Source organism: Lottia gigantea (assembly GCF_000327385.1).
Source record: "Lottia gigantea unplaced genomic scaffold LOTGIsca_69, whole genome shotgun sequence".
Taxonomy (NCBI): domain Eukaryota; kingdom Metazoa; phylum Mollusca; class Gastropoda; family Lottiidae; genus Lottia; species Lottia gigantea.
The window spans coordinates 353,919-370,166 of NW_008710347.1; positions in this window are offsets into that span (position 1 = coordinate 353,919).

Below are 16,248 nucleotides of genomic sequence, written 5' to 3' on the forward strand. Positions count from 1 at the left end.
AAGTATAAGTTCTGGTTATTTGATTGAATAAAGTATAAGTTCTGGTTATTTGATTGATTAAAGTATAAGTTCTGGTTATTTGATTGAATAAAGTATACGTTCTGGTTATTTGATTGATTAAAGTATAAGTTCTGGTTATTTGATTGATTAAAGTATCAGGTTCTGGTTATTTGATTGATTAAAGTATCAGTTCTGGTTATTTGATTGAATAAAGTATAAGTTCTGGTTATTTGATTGATTAAAGTATAAGTTCTGGTTATTTGATTGAATAAAGTATAAGTTCTGGTTATTTGATTGATTAAAGTATAAGTTCTGGTTATTTGATTGATTAAAGTATAAGTTCTGGTTATTTGATTGATTAAAGTATAAGTTCTGGTTATTTGATTGAATAAAGTATAGGTGTAAATTATATAACAGTATATTTAACGAGGTTTTTGTGCTATTTGATTAGTTGGTTGAAAATGTACGCTGTTTGATTGATTTGAACAAACGTGTGATCAAATCATTTTATCAGTGTGTGATGTATCCCCTTTAAGAAAGAGTTAAACCGGTTCGATTGAAAGAATATTTGAGGATTTATTTTAAGACTGGTAGAGTAATTGATGGGTAAAGTTAATCGTGTAGAATATGAAATTTGATACCTATTTCTTTAGTCTAACTGTTAGCTATTATAACCATGAAATATATTTACCATTTCCTCATTTACTAAATTAGAAACATACTGGGTTAAACAAGTTCAACATACTTCACTACCAATGCATTCAGACATAATTTCCATTGCCAAACTATTAACATTTTTTGAGGTAATTTTGCATAAATCCTGAAACATTCGAATAATAAATTATGCATGTAAGAAATATTGGTCTACAAGATGATGTTTTGTGTCTTATAGCGCTGTTATAGCTTTGCAGAAAATATCATTCGTGGGGATATTTTAATCGGAAAGTGACGCAGTGCCTATTTCCAGAGTATCTCAGAAGACAACTCATACAAACATCATTTAGCACATATGAGACTTAAGGCAAGATCCCATATAGAAATGGGCCAATTTACAGATAACAATAGAAATGCTATGATGCATATACATCACTCAAAAACTTATCGTTTGTGTTGTCGATTAACCGATTACAATTAGTAGACCACCATTTAAATCCGAATACCTAAGCATGGCATTTTGGTGCATATGTAAAATAAATATTATTTCATATTGCCTCTTCCATATAGTTACAATCGGACTCACGTCTGAATAAAAATGTCGAGACAAATTGATGCTTGATAGTTGAGAAGAGAATCTGTAAGAATCCTAATGATGGACGATGGTAAATATTAGAGGTTATAACAAGACAAAAGTAATTTGGATACTAGAATAAATATATAACTATATCAATATTATATTCTAATTTCTTGTCTCTAGCTGATTTTAATTGTGATTTTTCTCTAGTTTCAGAATATATGATGTTTATTCAGTGGAAATTCTTCAGACCAGACTAAAAATCAAACACTAATTTTGTATCATTTACTCTTTATCTTTCTTTTAGTCAAATCATGTAAAACTGTTTGGTATACATCAATATATTTTGACAATTTTGTCATTTTGTTGTTCATGGAAGCGATGACTTACATGTTACAATTTATTTCACTGAGACAATGTTAACCCAATATTTATTCCATTTTATCTGGAAACGTTACCGTTCATTACAGAAATTACTTCAGCCATTTTGAATTCTCGTATACACCATGTAATTAACAACTGTCAATCAAACACAGTTCTGAAAAAAGTTGCATCGATTCTGCATCAGATCATCTAAAATTTTTTGCACGGTTTTCCATTTAGTGTTTTAATTCTAGCCAAATTAAAGATATACGAAAGGGTGGTCCAAATGACAGGACAATTCCATTTCAACAGAGCAAATAATGTGTTTGCAATATTACAAAATGACAATCGGTTTTCTATATTTACGAATCGTATATGTGCCAGTCATGTGAGCAATAGAAATACATTTTCTTAAAATTTCCTTTAAAGTTTTTTATCCACAGATACATTTGAGACTCATTAGTTATATCAGTTAACATTTGAGTTTCAGAAGATAATTTAACGGCCTACCACTTAGTCTATTGAAGTATCTTCATCAAACATTTAATTAATATCAAAGAATTAATCATACAAATATTAAAGAGATGGCTAGCTATATCAGAATATAAAATATTTGGACATGATAAGACTAAAGGGATAATTATCAGAAGATGATTCAAAATTATCATTTCTGACAACTTTGCTCTTAACATGTTTGTGATATGTCATCGCAGCAGGTTTGCTCTAATATATTTTTTTTTAGGTCTGCAGAGTTCAAATAACCTATTTTAGAACTTTGAATAGGCCTAAAAAAACGACTATTGGAAGGAGGCTAAGGAACAAAGTATTTCGAAAACATTCTGAGAATTAGTAAATGATAAAATAAAATTTAGTATTAAATGGACTTAAATAGCCTTTATGACAAAGTCCAGTCGTGTCTACCTAAAGCTGAGATGAATAATCCTCGTCGGTCGAAGACAGGAGAAATTTGGGTGTCAGAGACTAAGACTAAAAGGGTTGCTGAACTGGACAACTGTAGCTTCATCACAACTTATACCAGGGTATCGATTTATCCAGACGTGCAATTTCACTCCTTGCCTAAAGCCTGAAAGTTATACCTCTGAAACTACACTTTTCAAAGTTATAATCTGTATAGTTGATGAAGAAATGTAATGAATGTAATATTGAAATAGAATTGAGAAGATATTGTATATGATGTTGGTACAGGGATGAAGTTGTTGACAACAAATACAAAATCAGATAAGACAACATCAATGTTAAACATTCTTAACTTGTATTACCATCTTGAATCATTAGTTGACTTCACTCGTTCAAACTTTGTTTTACCGACTTCTTGTAGGTTTTACAGAGTCGTATTGACTGGGTTAATCCTGGCGTTTACTGTAACATTAAATTATCATTTTCTTTCAATAAACTAACCTATAGTTGGATTCTTTCTAATCTTTCTGATCACGAATATAATTACATAGATTACTTCTTGTCATATAGATCTGGTCATTTTCTTATCTGACCGATGTGAAGACATTTATACTTAATAACTAAGAGAGAGGGATCCATTACTAGAAGACAAAAATATCGTTGAAGGGACAGGTGCTCCATTTAGGGGGTTGATTTGAGTCTTGAATATATTAAAATAGTCTTCAGAAGTACTAGAAATGAAAGAAAATCGCATAATTCCTTCAAAATTATTTTAAACTAAGAAGTTCTTTTCCTATTTTTATAGATGTCTTTTATATATATGGCAGTGTCTCAAAAATAGATGACTTTCAAACGCGGATAATTCTGGACACACATGGATTTGAAGGCTCAAATTTCGACGGTGAGCTGTAAACAATATTACTGATTGGCTCTAGCTAAAAAAAAAAATCCCGTTTCTGAGACTTAAGTATGATTGGTCGAAAAAATGGCGCATCTGTCCGTTTACTATCGTTACTTGATCTGGTTTTACTAAAATGTTTCTTTCCTAGCACCTACATGACGTATATGGAGCTTTCCTCTAATTATGCTATATATTGGGTGGATTAAACTTCAGTCTGAAGTAACATATTCATTGTATTGTTACTGTTAACAACTACCAATTCATTCGACCACTCTGTATTCTGGTTTGGAAATAAGATTTTGGTACGAAATCGGGGTTACGAAGCCTCATACTCAAAGCATAAATATTGAAACGAGCTACTGGTCCTACATCATCAGAAAGACCAAGATACTTTACTTACATTCTCCCCCACTTCGTTATTGTCGACAGAATAAGATATATTTTTTTGTGAAGAAGTAGAGTTGTAATTCTGTTATCTGGTTTTGTCAAGTCTTGTAATAATTGGTAATTGTTAATCGATGGTAAACTCAATTCTGTTGGTCGTATGATGTTATCAGACAAAGAAATTCTTTAAGATCAAGTCATCTCTTACTCAAGATTACTGATAATGCCAAGCCTAATTCTATATTCTTCGTAGCATAACTAACTTTTTTCCAGTTAACTGAGCAGTTTTCAACAGAAAAATAGATTTGTTACGATCAAACGAGAGCACTAAAATTGTACAAGTTAACTATTATGAGACGGTGCAGTTCTAAGGATTGTAATCTGACAAATAAGTACCATGATCTCACCAAGACATTCGTATACTTATCACCAATGTATTTTCGTTTGTCACTGGAAATAGCTGAAAATAGGATTATCAAGCAGATTCAACCAATACCCTTCTTGAAATAAAGAGTATTTTGGTTGTCTTCAAATTGAGATCGATAATTCCAAACATTCTTCTGTCATTCCACTGAAACCTAATAAGCTGTATGCTAAATGGATTCTAATCTAATTGTATTCGTGGTATTTAAATTTCATTAAAACTTTTAACTCATGTCAAATAAAAAAAACTGTTGAGTTAACTCCACTTTACTGCAATATTTTACTGCCAATTTTAAGGTAAACCATCAGTTTATCATGACTTTGTTTGAAAGAATAGATAACAATAAAATACTCACATCTTAAATTATTCCTATCTTATTCTCTCTTATCAACACAGTAGTTTAATTTAGATGTTAAAAAATCGTACTGAAAGTGATAAAAATTTTTAGTTTTGGGTCTTAAAGATTTCATGTGCCACAATGATATAGGAATATTTATAATGTTTGCTTAAGATTGGAATAAAACAATAAAGGAGACTGAATAAAATTACGAAGTTTCACAGCCTTCATCAGCAAGAGAATATCCCCAAACAGAAAAAGACGAATGTGAGAGATATGTTGAAAGTGCTGTCTTAGAACATTCCCATTTCCACAATGGTCAATGTAATACGAATTTCATCTTATACCTTTTTTGTATCACAAAAATTGATAGGCTAATGCAGTGATTTGATTGGATTGTACGCCAGTGAATGCAGCCAGTTAAAGCCCTCGACAGAAAGTGTGTTAATTATCAGCCATGCAGGCCTAATGGTTACAGTCTTTCTGTCGAGGCTTTTGATTGGCTGTATTCGCTGGCACTCAATCAAATTAACTCATTCTGTGACACTAGAAAAGTGGCTATTTCAGTCGAGGTATAAGACGAAATTTGTAATACTTTGAAAATTATGAAGATGGGCCATTTCTGGTCTTGTGACGTTGTGAAATAAAATAACAATTAAATGCGTTTTTTCTGAACTATCAAAGGAAATATCGTTGTTTATATCAATCACGTCAGTATCTGTCACTTAAACTGTTTTGTTTTTTTTTTCTTCACCATTTCTGTATGGATAATCCATTTTTATAAGTAAACTCATATTGGGTAATAAAATATGACAGGTAAGATGTCTTTTATCGTGTCAATAGACAAGGGGTTAGTATTCTATACAGATATAACAATAGTACAATAGTATCATAAATCAATAACCCTTGTCCATCGTTACTTTTATTTTATGATTAAGATCTGAAGCGAAGAATTCAACAAACATGACACAATGACAAGCTGACAGACTATCTGTAGCCACTGTTCTGTTTTCATCAACTTTATAAATATAATAAATCATACTATCTATAGGATATTAAAGATGTACTACCTCTTAGAGTGACCAAAAAATTAAAAATTTTGAACTTGGCCAATATTCATCATTGGACTTACCCGGTGTCATAAATATACAACAGAATCCCTCTATAATCGGATAAATCCACAAAACTAAGCAATTGTCCATACAACTTAGTAGTTATTGAAACATGCTTAGAAGCGTCTTTCAATAATTTCTTTGCTTAATGGATATATTGTCTTATTTATAGATTCTATCTTTAGTCATAGTACCTTATTGACCAAGTTTGAGACTTTAAATTTCATGTCCATTCTAAGAGGTAGTATTGCTTTAAATATAGAACATCGTCAATCACTGTTTCCCTAGATCATCATATTCTAAACCATGACTATGCAATAATTAATATCGTAACTAGAAACAACACCGAGTGTATCTTGCCACTAAAGTAAATAGTAAATGCATTGTTAGCACATTCATTTATGTGAACATATCTGGTGTAATATCAAGGGATTATCGATCGATATATTATGAGAATCATGCAAATGTACAATCTTTATTATTTCATAACCAACCAACAAACAGAAAGCTTAGAGAGCATTTAGAAATTGTCTAAAGCGGCATGTAAAGTCATGTCAATCCTTTTCACGTTTTCAATAAACCAAGTTCTAACTAATCGCGGATAATATCGCCGTTGAGCTGTAAACACTCTTTTTGATTTAGCTTAGCTAAAGACTTAGGTACGCATCTGTCCCTTAAAATAGTTAATCGAAATGTAATTCAATCGTTCAAAAGGTTTACCCAATACATCAGTATTCCAAGTTATTTTTTTAAATATAGTTTAATTTAGCTCTTGGGGTTCGCCTTCAGAATTTCAAGTGAGACATCAAAGGTTCGTTGACATCTTGCGTATAAATCGTAATTACATGATTTTTTTCTGTGGAACCAGTAGAAAATCGAAGTTTTCTTGGGTTCATGTTTATGTGGACATATTGTGAAATAATAAATATCGATCACATTAATTATACCAGGGGACTAAATCGCTCTATCAAAATTAAATTCTTATTGGCGCAATGAAATAAGCTAATATTGTATCTACAGATCAATTTTAACAACTTCTTTATTAACATATCTTTTTTTTTCTTTCGATTTTCTTTTATGCCTGTATTCTGAATATAGCAATATAATTTAATTAAAGATTCAATTAACATATTGATTAATTACCATATTAACAATAGAAACTTATTTAGCTGGAACCAATCTGCGTGATGTTAACACAACTTCTATACAATTTCTTGACCGTGTTAAGAAATGTGTTCTCTCATAGACTCTACCTTATAAAACATTCACGCTTAATTCCCATATAGCTATGAAAAAAAAGGAACTTAACAACCCAACACGTCTGTATACTTGTCGAACTCTTCTAAGCAACAGAATTCCTTAAGGGATATAATATAAAAAATATCTTTTGTGTGAGATGATTGATTTTCAACCATTGAAAGATGGTGATTCTTGACAGATATCAAGTAACTCGTTATCGGGACCTTTTTAAAGGCTATGGTTCGCAAAATGGTAGTTTCTGGTTTTGAATATATATGTAAATACCCTTCAGAAGTACTAGAACACGAAAATCGCATAAATTCAAATTTACCTCAAACTAGACATTTCACATTTTATTTCTATAACGTCTTTTCTATATGGCAGTCTCAAGAAAAGACGAGTCGTCTTTTTAACTTCCAAACGCGGATAATTCTGGACACACATGGATTTGAGTGCTCAAATGTCGACGGTTAGCTGTGAACTCTTCAACAGATAAGCTTAGCTAAAAAAAATATTCCCATTTCTGAGAATGGCGAATCTGTCCCTTTAATTTAATATTTTGACCTTATAATTATACATTAATAAATCCTTTTGCAAAATTACAGCTTATAGGATGAAACACTTTGAAATACCAGCTTTATTGAAATTCCTTGTCAAAAAAATTGCGGTAATAACTTTCTGCAATATGAAAATGAAAGGAAATACAAAGAACCAACTTGGAGCTATTGACACTTGCATCATCGACTATTAATTCAGACGATACACATTTTCTGTTTAAACGATTGATGTTAAACACAATAAATTCCAATTGATCATCATTTATTTTAAGCTCATTCTCCACCATCCATTGCTTGATAGAGTCCATGTTTCATTCGTTTCATACAAATATGGTATTCATTCTTCCTGATATATATTTCCCACAACAAAACAACAATCAATTTAATTTTCAGCAGTACCTTCGACACTAAAAACAATTATGCAATGTGTTCAACAGCAGAGGGTGATTAAAGGTATCAAATATGTCATATGAGTCAATGGCGACGAAAATTTACAACTTTTGAATGTTTCAAAATTTCGGTTTTTTGACCCATATGCATTCTGATAAGACTCGAGATACTTTCGTGGTTCATCATCACTGGAGAGAAAGAGACGGAAGAACTTTGTGCACTATAGATAAAAGCTTGGCTGAAAATCCACAATATCACAACAATATTATAGGGTACAATGATATAAAAAATATTATATGGTGTGACTGTAATTATTTCGCTCTTTGATTGAGCTCAGAAAGGTTGATAACAAATAATGATTGACCGGAAATACTATATATTGACGTTGTTTCATCCGGAAATTGTATCGATGATGCTTTTTTATGGTATGATTGTGAGATGGGTTCATTCCTAATGGAATCGTAAAACAACAAACATTCAGACTTTAAATAAATATATATATTTTGCAATTAAGTTAAAGGTCGTATAAAACTCATTCCCTTCGCACCATTCCAGTGTGTTTTAATGAATATTTGATGGTTTTTGTCTGTTTTGTAAACTTGAGCTATACCTTTTAACGTCTTTTTGATTTCATCAGAAATGGCGATAAAAAATTTCTCGTACGTTCAACTATAATTGCTTTTGATCCGCCATTGTTTTCTATTCAAAATATCAATATATCTTTATCATCATCTCAAAAAGACAACACGCACATAAACAATTCTTCAAAAACAATATTATGATTGCAAACAATAACACTTTAATGTTTTAGAGTGTATTTTGTTGAATACTGCTAGACATGTCTTAAATGACTCTAGAAATATGCTACGTTACTTAAAGGGACAAATGGGCCATTTTTGGGGAGGTTGATTTGAGTCTTCAGAAGAACTAGAAATGTACGAAAATCGCATATTTTTTTCAAAATATCTCAAAGTAGGATTTACTTTCTATTACTATAGATGTATTTTCTATATATGTCAGTGTCTCAAAAAAGACGACTGTCTTTTTCACTCTCAAACGCGGATAATTCTTGACAAACATAGATTTGAAAGTGACGCCGAGCTATGCACACTATAATTACTGATTGGCTTATCTAAAAATAATTCCCTTTTCTGAGACTAAGGTATGATTCGTCAAAAAAATCGCGCATCTGTCCCTTTAACATTTTTTGATATTATATCATGCGGCTGTGTGAAGCAACGACATTCTATTAAGAGTGCTGGATGCACTCAAGATTTCTATTTCTAAAGTGACATCAAATTTAAAAAGATAAAACATAATCTATCAAGTACTCTCTTGCCTAATCTGGATGTAAGATCCATACTATTGATAAAGTAATAAGCTATCGGTTAGAAAAATTAATGTGTTTGTGGCCTGTTGAGTAATAATTAAACCATGTAATGTTATAATACTTGACATTTGATGTATTGTACTGTATGGCGATGATAATCTTTTCAGTATAGAAATGATTAGTGCCAATATTATTCAATTAGATCATAAATTACATTACGTGAGTATCCAGTTATAAGTTAACAATAATCAATAAAGCTACCCTTCATAAAGTTCATTATATTCTTCTATATTTTATGATATTTCACTAATTAAAGTTTACATTAGGATTGATTCTATAGATCAATAAGATAGAAAGAAATCCCGTGATATCAACTTTATCTTGTTTTCACTTATAACCATTGGAGCAGATTGCAATTTTTTTTTGTATGTACCTGGTGGAATTTAAAAAAAGACAACACACACAGGCCCGGCCAGTCCATTCAGACGTTTCGCACTGTACTTCATGCGCAGGTCTACCCGGTAAACGGGTCATACGGAAATGACGTAAGAAAATGTGAACATTTTTCATTCATGCATTTTCAATGCTTGAATTATCCCCCTTGATGACCTACTTATGATTGAACGAAATACTTGTTCACAGTTGCCTCCCTATATACTGAATTTAAAAGAAATGTAAAAGTAAATGCCTTAATAAGAACTGAATACGATTGGGTTGGTTCTAAAAGTCAGCACACATCATTTGTACCATCATCGGTTTTGAACATTTGTCTTATTGAAGACATAGCCAATTCCAAAAAAAATTTTAGCAATACATATTAATTAGTGTTTTGGGGGAATTTTTTTGAATTTGTTTAATTTCAGAAGTATGAAAATATAATTAAGAAAATTGAAATAGTCTGTATCCAATTTAAATGCCACCCATAACTGCAAAACAGCAGTTCAAATCTACTGAAATGTAAATAACCGTTGTTAAACTTGATATTTCATTATAACGTTATCGTGTTATATCACAGCTATACAGATTTCTGATACATAATTGTATTCCCATATCTTCAAATAGAAGTGTCAAATAACAACTGAATATCAAGTCAAATAAATAAATTAGCCTTTCATTGTAGACAGAGTTCGATGAAATATTAATATGTCATGAATCGTGTTGCGACAAACATCTTAATATCTAACACTGTTATTTTTATAAAATAGACATACATGTACACGAGGCAACACTTTGTTATTTGTATATGAATTCAATACTTTGTTATTTTATATAATATGAATTCTACATTTTGTTATAAATTCACACTTTATACTAGAATTCCACACGTTCTTATTCTAAGTAATATGAATTCAAACACTTTGTTATTCTGAATGATATGAATCCTGTACTTTGTTATTCTAAATAATATGAATTCAATATTTTGTTGTTCCAAATGATACAAATTCAACATTTAAATCAATTCACCCCTTTGTTATTCTGTATAACTTACTAAACTGAATACTTTATTTTTTTGAATAATATATCAACGCAATGCTTTGTATTTTTAAAATAATTTATTTTTTAAAAATCCATTCTTTTTTTATACTAAACTTTATTATTTTGTTAAGTATGTAATTTACATCAATTTACATTAGAGACCATGTGCTTATTTACATAAATTATAATTATAACACTATGTTATCACTTGTTTATTTACTTCATAAACTCTTTATAAACCTAACAACGTCACTACTTTGTGACCTCAAATGTTATTCCACATGAGAAGAGATCAGCTCAAGATTAACCTTTTGACTATTAAATCGTTGGTATGCATGAATGTTTTAAATTTGAACAATTCATTATATCCATTGCATTACAGCATTCGTGAAAATTTCATAGTTAATTAGAGATTTGTCAGATTTGGGTAAATAATCCCGGGTCATGGCATGGTCATACGCAAAGCACCATTATGTATAATACATTTATTTAAAGGGACAGACGTGCCAATTTATGACCAATCATACCTTAGTCTCAGAAACTGAAACCGAGAAATTTTTTCTGAGCTAAGACGATCAGTAATAGTGTTCACAGCTCACCGTCGAAATGTGAGCCTTCAAATTCATGTCTGTCCAGAGTTATCCGTGTTTGAAAATTAAAATGAGAAGTGGTCTTTTCTTGAGACACTGTCGTCATGTATAGAAAAGACATCTATAGAAATAGGAAAAGAAATTCCGAAAATCGGGCATCTGTCCCTTTAACTGTTTTTGTTATAATGTTCTCGATGTTCTTGTCAATTATAAAATGATAAATATCGATTGATAAAATATAGACCGAACGATGTCTCAATTTGCTACTTATTTAAACTTTAGGGATTGATGTGACATAAGATGCCTAAGTACAGAAATACGACAATTATTTCTACTGACATAACAATATATTCGGAATTGTGCGTCACGCCCTGTGCATAGCTTTCCAAGTCACGCCTATACTGTGAAAACTTGAAAATCCTCTTTGCATATTTTATCATATACCTTTTATATAGATACACAATACACTTCTCGAAATAACATATATAAACTTCATGAAGCATAACAACGAAACCTTCCAAGACCCCCTGGTAATAAGGGAGCTTTTAATATACATAATGCAACAAGTCAAGCGATTGACTGCTTCTATTGTATTCTTATAGTAAACGCCATACATTTTAGAAAAAAGATAAGCCTATTCATGTATATTGTAAGAAACATAGACAAAATAGTCTTGTATGACTAATGACTATTCAGAAAATACCAAATAGAATTCATGAAACGTAAAGAAATAAGATAACCTTGGTAAACTTTATTGTCACTGAACTATTTAGTTTGGACTGACATGTTTCGGCCCTTAATCAGCATTATGACCTACTAAATATTTCGCATCTGAAAGTTTTCAAATCCTGTTTATGCCATATCAAAATTGACCACAGATAGCAGCTAAAACAGGGTATATGCCGAAGTACCTATAGGTTTAAGAAGTGATCCATGTTTGTCCAGTAGATGCAAAACATGCCCCTTTATATCAGAAATTTATTATTTTTAAGTAACTTTACGAATAAAAGGTACCCGATCCAGGAGCATCTAACATGTGTAAACTCGAATGTAATATATTTAATTTCATGTAAGAAATCTCCAAACAATATGTAGGAGAAACTAAGAATAATTTACCAACTCGTTTTAATGCTCACAGATCAGATATCAAATTAAAGATCATTTCAACTGAGACGACCATTCACTAGACGATCTCAACCTAACCCCAATTAAGCGCATAGAAATTGACTTGACGGAAGATGAAACTGCCAAATTCCGGATTGAGACACTGAATACAGCAAGACCTATAGGACGATATTCACCATAATGCAGGCATAGCACCCTTTGTTGTCCCGTTCAACACAACCAGCAATCGAGCAAGCAAGATAGTTCATGATCACTATAAGAATCTTCAAGAGAAAATCCCTCATTAGTTGCATATTAAAAAAATCAGAGCTTTTATGACAATCTCGTTCATAGCAAACTAAAAACAATCAGTACATAACAGATACTATACTTCTCGCCCATTGAGTCTTTTTTTCTAATTTCAGATCAGAACAGAAGAAGACCCAGAATCCAGACTCTTTATCCCAATTTCTCAGAATCAAAACCTCCCTTCCCCGAAATCTAATCAGTTGGCAAACTTTATGTTTTATATCATATAGTCACATCTAAGTGTATCAGAATGTCCAGAAAACAAAATATTGCCCTTGAGACTCACGAGTGCAATATGAAGCATGGATTAGATGACGTCATCGTTCTACAGTCTAGTACGATAAAGCAACTCTGTTTTTTTTTTCTATTCAATTTCAACCTATTACAGTGTAAAGAATGAAGTCTGTCATTCCCTTCATGTGTATGATACACATAATTATACATCATTATGGATACTTGCTATTTTTTAATTCCATTTTCCAATCTCTTCCATCATAAATAAAATGTAATTATATGAGATTGTATATTGTAGGAATAGTAAATTATCTGACGCCTTGCTGACAGCTTACTATAATAGAACATCATGATAAACTTCTAATATGAGAAAGGCTGTATAGAATGTAGTCTGATAAATATTTTAACAATTGTAACCAGTATTGGCTGAGATAGCATAACAAACATTTGTCAAAACACCAATCATCTTTAATAGAAAACCACCAGCTACAATCAAAATATTCTTCTTATATAATAGAGCTAGTTACTTGTTCATTGTGAAATTATCTTTACTGTTTAGGCTAATCGTCTAGAGTATTATCCTAACTAGTTGAATAACCTAACTATATATATTCTGCTTCAGTGATCAGAAAACCATTATGAAATTGAAATCCCTATTCCTTCATTCAATTATCTTTCACTTCATATAATCATGGGACTCATTTCGTACCACTGGGCATGGGTGGAAACAAGCCTTGCGGCAAATTCGGCGTTGATAATATATGAAGGATCAGTTATTAAACGAATTAGGTCTGTTAATCGTCAGACATATCTTCCCATGCATTCAGCCCTTCAAAACAAATACAATCCACAAAGTTATGTTTATCCGTGCTTCTTCCTGCTTTCTAGTAGGATGGGTATGAAAGAAAAGACATTATTGCTTCTGTCGAAAAATCAAAATAAACTACTTCTACACAGTAGAAAGCATTATATCCAGATCCTTAGCACAGTTGATTGTGCTAACAAATAGTCAACAAGTATCGTAATCAGTAGAAAAGTATTAAAGCGATATAACTATTGTTTCTAGAGAGGGGTGTGTAGATTCTTCGGGCCTACAGACAAAAGCCATTTCCTTCTTGACTTGGAACCCAAAATGAGAACAACAAGACCTCCACCATGCAACAAGGCGATCAGCAGATTGATGGGGAGAAAAAGAGGAAAAAGCCAAAAACTTCACGAGAATTAAAAGCGATGAAAGTTCATAGATTACATGTCGAAGATTTGGTGAAATAATTCTAAGTTATAGCGAATATTATGTTTTGTAATTGTATTTTTGTAAGTTTGTAACATTGCCAATTAATTACGGTGATTTATAATTTTAAATAGGTTTCCTGAAACGCCATACATCATATCTGTAGTTTACTATCTTTATTTTCAATCTTATTTTATTCCAAATCGGTTTTCTTAATCTTTCTCGTTTTAAAATCAGATTATTGAATTGAATATTGAATGACTAGATGAACGACTACTTCCGGTCGGAGAAGATAGAATTGTTCATTCTCGAAATGTGCATTTTATTTCAAATATATCGTTTTCATGACAATATTAAAACCTTCTTAAATTAGGCGTATAATAGCGTACATGTAGGCATAGCTACGAATGAGCATGCTATGCTTCGATTTGACAAAAACCCCATGGCAATAAACTTCATGAGATGGTCTACCTTATTGAATGTCGTGCACTGGACACTAAATTGGTGACCTACAATTAGATTTTGAGAAGGTTTATGCCCAAATACAGTTTTTTCATTTTAACTTCACTTTGTAACTGCCTTGTACTTAATTTGGAGAAACAATATCTTGAGTATGACCTAAAATAGTGTTTCAGTTCTCTATTTTTAAACTTGACTTCATTTTGTAACTGCCTTGTACTTAATTTTAAGAAAATTCCTTAAAGAGATTTAATTTTCTTTGATTAATCATTGAAAACTGTTATTGTCTGGACTGAAATGTTTTCTATTCCCAAATGGACTGAAAATACATGAAAAGGTTAGAGTTACACATCGGATTTTTAACGCATGAAAGGCATTCTAGTTATTGTAGGTGATGCTACATAAAACACACGATTTAATCAATTTTCTTTGAGTTTTTTCACAAAAAATCGAAATGTTGTGGTATTAATTGAAATACCTCATAAATACTTAATCTTCAACAATTTTACTCCTATTCGATAGTAATTAAATAATAACAAAGAATATATAAAAATATATAGATAGGGCACTTCAACAAGATAAAAGTAATTTGTTAACCACTTAAAATGTTTAAGTATCCTTGATGAAAATCCTGCACCATTCATCTGTAAAGGACCACACATAGGTACTTTGAAGAGCTGTCGACTGCTGTACCAGCAAAAGTGACACCCAACGTCCAGCAAGACTTTTGGGTTCGATCCCAGCATAAGTCTAGTTAGATGTACCTCGTTGCTGTTTTCTTTTCAGAAATTACTCATTGGTGTGTTTTAGACATGGATGTCCAACAAGAGCTTTGGGGATCGATCCCAACATAAGTCTGGCTATTTCTTTGCGGAGGTTACTCATTGTTGTGTTTAAATCATGAACGCTCTGTGGGAGATTGACATAATTCTAGCTAGATGGTACCTCAGGACTATTTTCAAACCTATTTCAGAGATGCCAGTTGGTCGGCGTGGAAAAAGTCAATCGCGAGCCAAATCAGGAACTAATTCATTTGAATAAGGCTAAAATCTTAGGTGACCAGGAAGTGATAAGACTGTTTTCTGATGTAAAATAAATATGTACATTAGACGGAGTAATTGATGAGATGAAAAACTCTCTGTTATAACCTTCACGCCTTGGTAGATTCTGGTATTCAATTTATTGAGCACTAACTCATTGAAGGGTTTCAAAATCCGTCTACCGTAAGTGATATCTATCATTTACTTCAACAACTTTGTCAAATCGACGATGAACAACTGTTTTAATTTAGAAAAGGAAGAGACAATTTTAAACATGTAGAAACGTAATTAAAAACCAGGGTGTAAATAAAGAGCTTGCATCACAGATCGTGTATGATCAAGAGAAACATAAATCAAGCAGTAGCGGCCCCAGTATAGGGATACATTTGCACACCCACTTCATTTCTAAGAAATTCAAAAACATTAATTTTAAATGTTTTAAGCCCAAATATATGTCAGAATGCACCAAATCACTTCTGTTTTTCAAAAATTGTCTTGTGGACAACCATCTCAGCCGTTCTATAGGAAGTTTGTCCACTTTGGGCTTCCAAAGAGCAGCCTTATTTAGAGTTCAACCTTGACAGGGCCCCATCCCCCTCCAACCCCCCCCCCCCCCCCC